Genomic DNA, 12,070 nt, shown 5'->3' on the forward strand with positions numbered 1-12,070 from the left:
CCCTCCACATTGCTATATGATTTACATTATAAGTTCTCTTTCATATCATTTACAACATTATTTTAGTTTTGCTGTTTTTCTTTTTTTATGTAGTTCTTTTGAATCTTATTTATTTCTATTTTTATCTTATGTACTGTCTTCATTTTAACCTATTCTGTGTCCACTAATTTTTACTCATATTTCATGGGTCTCTTCCTTACAAAATGTTCTCCCATTTTTGTAAAGCACATTTCAGGGCTAAGAGTTTCTGGATTTCAGGTTGATATTTTATCTGTGTTAGTCTACAGTATTTTCTATTTCTCTTCCTCCTCTCTATCCCTCTGTCTCTCTTCCTCTGGGTCTGTCCCTTCCTTCTACCTTTCCTTCTTTCTCTTCTTCATATCTTTGTCCTATTCTGACTTGAGAAAGCTCTGTCTGAATGAGAATGTTAAGCAACACTGGAGTTGAGGTTATTTTTGGCCATTAGGAAATAGGTCAATCTCTTCCTCAACACCTCTGGCTAGAGGGTCCAATGACTGCACCAATTTCTGTGTATAACACTGTTTCATCAACCCAGCCTCAAAGGACTTGATATTAAATTGTATTCAGTCTTCAGATGAAGCATATGAAAATTGGACTCCCAAGTGCCCTCTGCCAAAAGGACTGTTATGTCTCTGCCTCCAGACCCTGTGGGCAATACACATATCAAGATGGGTGGGCTCAGCTGACAAAAACATTTTACTTTTGCCCAGTGGTTTTCTGAAAACTTCAATAATAGCACAGATTTTCTAGTTGGTGAAGATTCTTGCTGAATTAGGAAATGTAAAGCATGATGAAGGACAAGTGATCCTCCTCAACTTAGGCCAATTATCAATAGGCCTATGTTTGTGTTAACCAACTTAATTTCATCAGCTTGTATAAGCCTTGGAACTTCATTTTAGTTTCACATTTGCTGGCAGAATGTTTTAATAGTTTACATGAGTGTTTTTATGAAAATTGTAAACTAATCTATATGAGGGGTTTGTTGTCAAATCTCATTTCATTTGCTTAGTTGTTTGTTTAGAGGGAGTGGGGGAGACAGAGGGACAGGGAGAGAGAGGATCTTAAGCAGGCTCCATGCAGGTGCAAAGCATAAAGTGAGGTTGGATCTCACCAGCTGAAGATCATGACCTGAGCCAAAATCAAGAGTTAGATGCTTGGGATCCCTGGGTGGCGCAGTGGTTTGGCGCCTGCCTTTGGCTCAGGGCGCGATCCTGGAGACCCGGGATCGAATCCCATATCGGGCTCCCGGTGCATGGAGCCTGCTTCTCCCTCTGCCTGTGTCTCTGCCTCTCTCTCTCTCTCTCTCTCTCTCTCTCTCTCTCTCTGTGTGTGTGACTATCATAAATAAATAAATTAAAAAAAAAAAGAGTTAGATGCTTAGCTGACGGAGCCACCCAGATGCCCTCAGGTCTAATTTTAAAACAGGATCTTTGAATATCAATTTAGAAATATCATCTGGAAATGAAACTGTCAAATATTTCAACCCTTTGGCTAGTACATTATATTGCTAGGGAACATATGTTGGAATCTAAGTGAAAATTAGAATATTCCTTAACAGTGAGAACTGTAGAACCCTGGACACATAACAATTCCTTCCAAACCTTGCACTAAGAGGTTTGACCAAACTCTACCATGGCTTCCACTAGCTTCAGGCCAAGTCTCTGAAATGATCCAGCCTCCCTAAAATCCTTGCCTGGAAAAGTTCAATGGCACCAGGATAGTCTCCGGTTTGTTCTAGCCAAAACCTGGTGATAAGCAGATAGGCCCCTGAACTCCCTCCAGACCTGTTACTTTAGATAGCTCACAGTTATCAATCTTTTGACCTTTGAGATGTATATCTATCACCAGTGGAGCTGGAAAGCTTCGTTTTTGTCTCACAGAGTTGTTGAAGAATGAATCTCATGGAGGAAAGTGAGTTAAAGCATTGAAGTTTATTAACCAAAGATACAGAGAAAACTCTCAGAAGTGAGAGGGGTCCCGACAGGGTTGCCAACGAGGACTTTTTTGGCTGCCCTTTTATAGAAAACCTGACTAGGGAGTTGATGGCCTTGAGATTTCTTGAGTGAATGACATGACTGTTTTGAGTCTCAGTGATTATTTGATAGCCATCAAAGGAAGATACTCCTAGTATTTTCAAGCCAAGGGACCAGATTTAATTCCTTATCTCAGTTTTTGTTGCCTTGTCTCTGTTGCATCTCAATATCCTTAGTTTTTATGGGAGCCCATAAATTTGTGGGATCCTGACTCTGGGCCTTTCCCTTATCTTTCCCTGCCTAGCCCCATTTGCCCCTAACTCACCAGTATTGTTTCTTCAATGACTTGAGAGCCAACTCTTAGAAAAGCAAACATTCAGGGAGATAGTTCTGATTCTCCTGGCCAGGTGTGAGGAGAAGGGTCTAACTGGTGGAAGCCATGCTCCAAGTTTTCCCACTGCAAGTTTGTGTCTGCTCCAGGTGAATGCCAATCAGCAGTCCAGATGGCCTGGTCACATAGACCACACCTCTATCTTCACCCTTGGTGCTTTTCTCATAGCACACTCTAACCTTTAAAATTCTTCTGCCTTTTCTTTGGGTGAAGTTGAGTTTAGTTCATGCCAGATTCTTTCCCCTATTGCCATGGTTGTTACTGAATAAAATCTGCCCCTACTTCTTTAATCAGTGCCCAGATTTATCTTTGACAGTGAACATAAATTTAATTATTGGAAACTGAGTGATATTGGTAAAGTGACTATGTTGTAGGTATATGTCTGTAAAAGAGGAGGATTCAAGGGTGAGCAAAATGGGTGAAGGAGATCAAGATACAATCTTCCAGTTATAAAATGAATAAGTCTTGAGGACATAATGTACAGCCAGGTAACTCTAGTCAATAATATTTATCATAGATTTGAAAGTTGCTAAAAAGGTACATCTTAAAAAGTTATCATCACAAGAAAACTAATGTTATAAATTTGTATGGTGACATGGTAAATGAACTTAATGTGGTGAATAATTCACAATGTATACAAATGTCAAATTATTCTACTGTACACCTGAAACTGATATAAGGTTTTATCTTAATTATACTTCAATTTAAAAAAAGTGGCTACATTATAAGAATATATCTGTAAGTATATATTATGAAAAACAGCAGATAAATTGACTACATTTTTTATCTGCTTCCTTTTTACTTGAAAACTATGGTCCTGACTTTTTCTATCCACAGGTTTTCCTTTAATATGTTAAGAACATTGTTGTCACAGTTTTAGATATGTAAATGAGGCTTATCTTCCATTTTGGATACACAAACCAAAAATATCTTGTTTACACAACAGGCATACATTTATAATTTACTTTTCATATTAGAAAAATCAACAGTAGACACGCTGTTTTGATTTGTTTAATCATTTCTCAGAGTTCTAGGTATCGTAGTATGTTCTTTTGAATCTTCTGCTAGTGTGGAAATACCTGACTAATTTAAGTTGAAATGTTAAGTATAATTTGCCCTATCTTTTCTTTATCTTTAATGAAGTCAACAAGATATTATGAAACTATGTATATGAAACAAGACCATCCTTGTAAACATGGAAAACAAGTAGGATGAAATGTGATAAAATGTGGGGTACTGGCATAAAATGAGGATGGGGTTGCCTGGAGGGCTCAGTCAGTTAAGCATTTTCTCAGGTCATGGTCTCAGGGGCTTGGGATCCAGTACACTGGGCTTTCTGCTCAGCAGAGAGTCTGCTTCTCCCTCTCAGTCTTCCTCTGAGCTCTCTTTTCTCAGATATATGAATAAAATCTTTAAAAAAAATTGTAAAATTGAGGATGGAATGCCCTTCTATCTCAAAATCAAATGATCAAAAGTACACACATACACACACACAAACATATGCATAAATATGTGCAGATAGCCTCCCTTTCCTACTCTATTTGTTGTCTCTCAAGTTTATTGAAATTGCATTATTTCAGATTCATTTCCTTAGTTATTATGGCTGCTTATTTATAAACATAATATTTAGATTAAAATCCCTCATCTAAAGCAACATTGAGATACAGGGAAACATTTGCAAAATAGAAAAGCTTGCAGAAATTGGAAAAAAATGTAACAAAATTTGGCAAGTGAAACTTATAATTTTTTCAAAAGCTGGAATATGTAGAGAGAGCATAGGAAGAAATTGTATCTGCTTTATAAGGCTTAACTATTACAAAAATAATTCAAAGTTGTTACACCAGGAAATGTTTCATAACTTTAAATATCTTAAGCAAAGAAATGGACACTTTATTCTATATCTTAAATTGCAATAAAGATGTTTTCAGGACTACTTTGTGAGTTACAGTTTTAATGTTTATAAATAACACAGACATAAATATAAAAAACTCTTCTGTTACAAATAAATGGCAAACATTGACACCACCATTTTTAGCAAAGGGCTTTTTAGAATTATATATTAAGTATATTTGCATCTAGTGCTAGGACCATGAGAAACGTATGTGGAGAGGAAATTATTTCTATAAATTTTTATGCATTAACCTATTTTAAATTCTTTATTGGATGGTTTTATAGAAATGTGCTTGGGCATTATCTAAGTCTTCCAGTTAGGGTGATTGAAAGTTTCAATTTGTGGAGTTTTATAAGGCTGATAAGCACTAAATAAAGAAACCAAATATTATACTAAGGTAATAATTCAAATAAACCATAGTCCCATTTAGAATTTTGTTCCTATTAATATTTTAATTGTTTTATTAGCATAATGTTGGGAACATTCACAGATGGTAATTTTGCTTTTATGCCTTACAATTAATGGTAAATAATAGAGAAACTTGTAATCTTTTATACCTTCTCACTTTGGACAACTTTATTAGCATATTTGATATTTTTATGGTTTCTATGGTGCTGTACAAAAAATATATCAGTGAATTTGCATTAATTGGTTACAGATAAGAAATCTGTATATTAATAATAATGATATCTGAAGATAATACTTTTTAAAGTAAAATGCCCTGCATTTATATTTTTTGAATCTGCTACATCTGATCTAAAATGCTAAGCTCATTTCTTTGTTTATCATTACTTCTAAGAAACACTCCAGGAGAGGGAGAGTGCATAATGCTATGTGTATTTATCAGGTTCTTCCTCAAAGTCACTTTTAAGACTTTCTTTTGCCCATCATGCTTTTCACTCAGCCTAGTAACCATTCAACAGATATAAACTATAGGAGGAAAGATGAGGACAGTGTATCGTGGTCATGTTGGAAACTTTTTACTTTGGGGAGAGTAAGGCATTGGAAGAAAGATATATTAAAGGCCAGAATCGGGGATCCCTGGGTGGCTCAGCGGTTTAGCGCCTGCCTTTGGCGCGGAGCGTGATCCTGGAGACCAGGGATCGAATCCCACGTCGGGCTCCCTGCATGGAGCCTACTTCTCCACCTGACTGTGTCTCTGCCTCTCTCTCTGTCTCTGTCTCTCATGAATAAATTAATAAAATCTTTAAAAAAATAAAAAGGCCAGAATCATAACAAGGGCTGTGCAAGTTAATTATATGTGATAGAGGTAGGTTTCCACCCTGGCTCAGTCTGCAAAATAACAGTATAAGAACTCTTGATATATTATGTTAGCTCAAGACATAAAAGTTATTTTACCATAGCTTATGTGGTTAGGTCTCAGTTTCAATTCAATTCAATGCAGAAAAAGAAAAAAAAATACTCGATTTGTTTCACGTCATCTACATGATTCAGAAGAATTTAGCCTTCAAAATGATTGATAGTGACCCAGTTTGCAAGAACAGGGGAAGCCTGGAAATGTTTTCTATGCACCATTGCCTGGTCAAAAGCTTTTCCAGTTAGCTGCAATACTGGAAGCTAGGTCATCCTAGAGAAAGAGTGAAAGAAAAAGTTGCTGGACTCCTACTTTAAGGCTCGCAGCGACTGCCATCTGTGGAATCAGACAGGGGAGTATAAGGACTATGTTTAACGTGGAGCAACTAGCAAACATCTTAAACATCTGGAGGTGTCTCACTGTACACAGTACTGTAAAGCAGCACTGTACAGCATCAATTCCACTGCCTGAAGCCAGGCTGCCTGGGTCCTTCTGATGGCCCCAATGGTACGATTTATAGGGCAAAGTCCTTTTCTATCATTGTTGGCCTGTCCCTTTCAGACAGTGAAGGATAAGTGGGATTTAAAAATGAATGTAGGAACTTTACATCACTGTCTTAATATGGCATTTTCTCCTTCTCAAAGAATGCAACTGGCTAAGTTTTAAAAAAGAGAGTAGAATAACAAGAAGAGAGGCTTTTTTTTCCTTCTTCTAATTTTCTTCTCTGGATTTTAGAAAACAGTAGAGCATTTTTGTTGCCTTAGTCAAAGCCAAAAATCTTTGAAGGTTTTGCAAACAGGACAGCAGGTGTTTTTCATGGGAAAGAAGAGTAAAGGAATGGAGGAGGTGGCTAGATTAGACTGGAACAGAAAGAGGTGAAGTCATCCCTCCTGTGGGGCCTTCACATTTTAAATCTGAAAATCAAGAGGAAACAGTGTTATATCCACGGAACAGATGCTGTCAGGTAAGCCTAAGACCTGCTGCTTTCATGGGGCCAGCTCTGCCCACAACAAAGCCTCGAGCTGTAGCTCATCTTAGCTCAGGGCATCTCCTCCTCTATCAGTGAAGGACCTGGCTAAGAACTGATTCCCTGTCTGTGCTTTATAATTAGACACCACGGTTCCAACATTCCCATTGAGCTCTGACGGCAAATATTGTCTGTAACCTTTTAAGCTTTGATATTCTTCTCAGAACTATAAATTTGTTTTCTCTGAACTATAAATTTCTCCTCAGATATTGGGAAACAACAGCAATACATCAAAACAAAATCTCTCTCTCAAACAAAACAAAGTAGGGCAGTCAGTACCAAACAAAACCAAACCAAACAAAAAAAACAGGAAACCATCCCACAAAATCCACCAGTCTTTTCAAGACAATTCTGTGGGCTACATGAAGGTGATTATAACCAAAAGTCATTTTCCTGCCTAATTGTATTGAATATCTTCGTCATTAGTCCAAGGGGAACAAATACCAAGAAAGCCTTGGTCCAACAGGGGTAGGATGTGAGAACATGGTGCTGGGTCTTGCCATCCTCCCATCTGTCTGGATTCCTCCCTCACATCCTATGACACTTTCTTCCTTTTTTCCCCCCCATTTCTCTTTCTTTAAATAACCTGGAAGTAAATTTCAACATTGTGACTATTTAAACTTCATCTTGATTTTCTTCTCTGATAACCTAAGTTTAAAACATATTTTAAATGGAATTTAGGCTTTAAAAATATTTATTTATTCATGAGAGACACAGAGAGAGAGAGGCTGAGACATCGGCAGAGGGAGAAACAGGCTCCCTGCGTGGGACTGATCCCAGGACCTGGGATCACAACCTGAGCTGAAGGCAGATGCTCAACCCCTGAGCCCCCCAGGCATACCTAAAACATATTTTAAAATGGAAATCAATATCAATAAAGCAATATTGTCAATAAAGGTCACACATAACTGTAAAGATCAAGAGTTAAAAAATATCTGCTGGTTATAAGGGGACATATATAATTAAAATTGTAAAATCAACTACACATTTATGTTAATGAGCTATAGATTGAATAATCACAATAATAGCTATGTCTGAAAGATCATGGTCTTTCTATGATAATCTTCTATATTTTGTTTTAAAAAAAGTCACTCAGGTGTCCTTTATGGAGAGTAATTTTCCTAAGGGAATGGCAAGCTTTTAAGAAAAACAAGCAGGTTAAAGACATTTTCTAAGTTGAAGTAGAGGGTGAGTTGAGGCAATCAAGAATTTGCAAAATAATTTGTATATAAAGGTGAAGGTGGTGGTGATTTTTCAAATGAGGGAAATGCAGAGAACAGCACAGGAAGAGTCCAGAATGGGTAACTGTGGGCTTGAATTTCTAGAGATTAGTTAGGCAGTTGTCAAGCATGCCCTGGTGGTTCAAGGTGAGGGTAGGCTCAACTTAGGCTAAATACTCTTTTCCACATATTTGGCAATAGTTAGTGTTGCCACCTAATTTTGGTAATACGCAATAGTGCCTGTCTCAATATATAGCAAAACATTATTTGGATAATACAAAACCAATTGCTAATGGGTTTCCTATAATGTCTTGATATTTTTTCCATAATTAATAAATATTAGTTTTTTGAACAAAAACAAACCCAAAATGCAAACATTTATCTTTTTTTTTTTAAGATTTCATTTATTCATGAGAGACACACACACACACACACACAGAGAGAGAGAGAGAGAGAGAGAGGCAGAAACACAGGCAGAGGGAGAAGCAGGCTCCATACAGGGAGCCCGATGTGGGAATCGATCCTGGGACTCGATCCCAGGACTCCAGGATCATGCCCTGAGCCAATGACAGGTGCTAAACTGCTGAGCCACCCAGGGATCCCCACAAACATTTATCATTAAAACTAAAGTAAACACACTATTGCCCTAGAAGCGTGTTGCAGCACTGCTGTACTGCCAGATTTCATAAATCCTAAATCCGATTACCATGATTGCAGTTTGCAGATAACAGCTGTAACTAAGAAAGCTGCTGATCAGAAATGAATTGCTATATAGTAGTTTGATGACAATGAGAAGAAAACTATGCTCAGAAGGAATGTAAATAAATGTACATCAATGATTTTATATACACTCTCCAAATAAAGTGTCCTTGAAGAGTGTCGTTGTGTGGTTTATCTGTGCACCCATATACTCTGATATCTTTACTATATCAGGAAGTACACAGAGGGCAAGTCTTATCCACAGTACCGAAAAAAAAAAAACAAAAAAAAAAACAAAACCAAGACTTCTTAATTGGACAAAGATAATCAATTAAAACATTTACTTCATATTATCATAACAAGAGTAGAAATCTTGGAAGTAACTCTTCCCAAATTTAGATAACAATTTTGCAAAGACCCTAAGAACACGGTAATATTGTTATATTTTATTGATGTTCTTAACTATGTTATTGATTTAATGGAATGAGAATTCTTCATCCCTTTCTACAAAACAAATTGGGTTTTACTATTTTTTTTTATTTTACCTTGCATTTTTCTGTCTACTAGTGAGGTGAGCATCTGCTTGTATGTTATTTAGCTTTCCAGACTTTACTTTCCATCAATTACCTATGCATAGCCTTGGCTTAACTTTTATTGGATTTACTTCTATTTTGTATAGATTTCAAGTTCTTACTATGTAGTAGGTAGCAATCCTTTGCCAATGTCAGACATTGCAAATGATTAGAAAAAATTTAAATAATTACAAGAATAATGAAGTGATAATATATATATATATATAGTATTAGTGTTAAGATAGAGATTTGTTTTTAGTTGTTGTTTTGTTTTAAAGATTTTGTTTATTTTATTCATAATAGACACAGAGAGACAGGCAGAGACTAGCCAGAGGGAGAAGTGGACTCCCCATGGAGTCTGCTGGGGGGACTTGATCTTGGGACTCCGTGATTATAACCTGATCGAAAGGCAGACGTTCAACCACTGAGTCTCCCAGGCATCCCTAAGATAAAGATTTGTGATTAATTTTGGAGACAGAACACAGGAGAGAAAACACAAATGTTTAGGTAAAAACAAGAGGTCTGGCAAAATATTATGTATTTACCTATGACAATATCAAATGTTTATAATAAAATATCATACAATTATTTCATTTAAATGTGCTAAGTTAATTCAAAGATCGGTAAATCTCCACTGGTTAGCTAAACAAGTAAAATAATCATCCTATTATTATTATTTTTAACTATGTTATCTGAGGTGATCCTACTTTCTGTATGACAGCAAAAAAATCTATTTCAGCTCCTTTGGTGATATTGTCTCTCTCTTGTCTTTAAATGTTTTCTTCAGAACCTGAAATTTTACTCCTAGGCAGGGCCAAATAAACAAGAGTCCATTCAGAATGCAGCTTTCTTTTTACTGTTGATGCTATTGCCAAAAAAAATCACTTATATGTAGTCTATAATATATTGTTCCACCTGATTTCATTCTCACTACTGTAAAAGGATAATCAACTTCCTATTTTTGAATAGCATGTAATTTACCAAACAGTAAAATCAGTGAATAGAAACTTTTGCTGTTTAGAGTAATGCAGTATTTCTTTGTTCCAATGAAAATTCTGAAATAATCTAGTATTTGAATATCTCCCAGAATGTATTTCAAATGCTAACATTATTAATTCAAATTTACTTCATACCAAGGATAAAAAATGATTTTTTTAAAGAAAAACTTCCCTCAACCTATGTTATAAACACACTGAAAAGCTTTAAAAATTAGCTTCTGCTGTGGACTTGGTCATATTTCTTCATTAATCCAACAAGAAAACAGTGCTTATATAGGAAACAGATATATGAAATAACTTTTGATAATTATTAACATTCTTTGAGTCATGAGTAATGTCAAGCTGCTTTACACACTGTGCTGTCAATAGCTAAACAAGCAAAATCTGCAGGTGCACACATTTCAGGTGAGCCAAAACTACCATTCCAGCAGTGTGTGTCAGACTTCGATGAAAGTTCAAAGGAAATTTCTGTATTTCAAGAAGCATTGAATTATAAAATGGAGAAACTTTCGTATAACCTTTGATTGTAGGTGATTATCTGAAATGTAATGACATCATAAAACACAAATATCAAGAGGATAACCTAATGGGGCTCTATAAATATGCTCAATTAAAGGCATATACTTGTGGAATGATACTAGTATCTGGCATTACCTATCTCCATAAGAAGTTTTTCATAGAGGAAATACATAAAATCTCATCACAGATCAACATTAACAGGTAAATATTTACAAAGATTTCAGTGATATGGAACATGAAATTTGAATCTCGATGAAACAAACAAAAGAAAATGAAAGAAAAAATAAATCCCACTATTTTCATTAGCAAATGTTTATTGAAAAAAATATTCAATAGTTCATGAGGCCTTCTTTTCTTTTTTGATCCTTAAACTCTAAAATATCTACTTTCTGGTCCTTTGTCAGAAAATGTTTGATTACTTCACACTTATAGAACCACATATATTTTCTAAAGATTTTAAACTAACATTTCCCAAGTATGATATAATCCATTCTTTCTAGAAATTAATAAAGGTGTGGTTACCTTACAGTACACAAACATTTCAGATACACTTTCAGCAACATTTTTGACTGTTTTACACCAGGTTTTGATACACAACCAAGTCTGTTTCTACTGTCCCTAATTTGTCTTATTGATATGCTTATATTTAATCATATATAAACATATATATATCCTTACCATAAACATTGATGATATATGTGTAATTATATGTCATGTGCATATATCATTAGTCATGTGTATATTATGTGTGTATGTATATATAGAGGGCTATTTTGAATTTTCATTTCAATTTGCTAAATTTTTTTAAGATTTTTCTATCAGTGTTTAAAAGCCATGTTCACATGAAACAATATTTTCTTCCTTGTATTTAATGTTGATATATAAATTAAATTCTACTTATAACATATTCTGTGTGCATTTTTTTTTCAATTTCTGGAAGAGACTTCTTAAAATAGAGATTAGCTATTTCTTGAATATTGTGTAAAAGCTCCCTTGCAAAATTCTCTAAGATTGAAGTTACTTTATGGTTAAACATTTGTTAAAATAATAGTTTTAATAAAGGTTAACATTCTGATCATATTCTATGTAAGTGTTTAAACATTTCTTTTTAAAAAATGATAATTGCACAAAACATAAATGTACACTTCAGTGCATATGTACAAAATGAAATAATAGCCATGGTGTAGCCACACCCACATCATGAAAAATACCATGAAAGCTCTTTGTACTCCCTCCCAATCATTAAATTTTATCTTTCCACAGGTAATACCATATTAATTACTAAAATATGGTTAAGTTTTGCCTGTGTTTAAAATGTATAGATAAATGGAATAAATCGGTATATATTGTGTTTGTTGTATTTCTTTTATCTACTATTATGCTTATGAGTTTCATCTGTGTTGTTGATGTAGTTATATTTCATTGATTTTCTTTACTCTTTGGT

The sequence above is a fragment of the Nyctereutes procyonoides genome, unplaced genomic scaffold (genome assembly GCF_905146905.1).
Source record: "Nyctereutes procyonoides isolate TBG_1078 unplaced genomic scaffold, NYPRO_anot_genome, whole genome shotgun sequence".
Taxonomy (NCBI): Eukaryota; Metazoa; Chordata; class Mammalia; order Carnivora; family Canidae; genus Nyctereutes; species Nyctereutes procyonoides.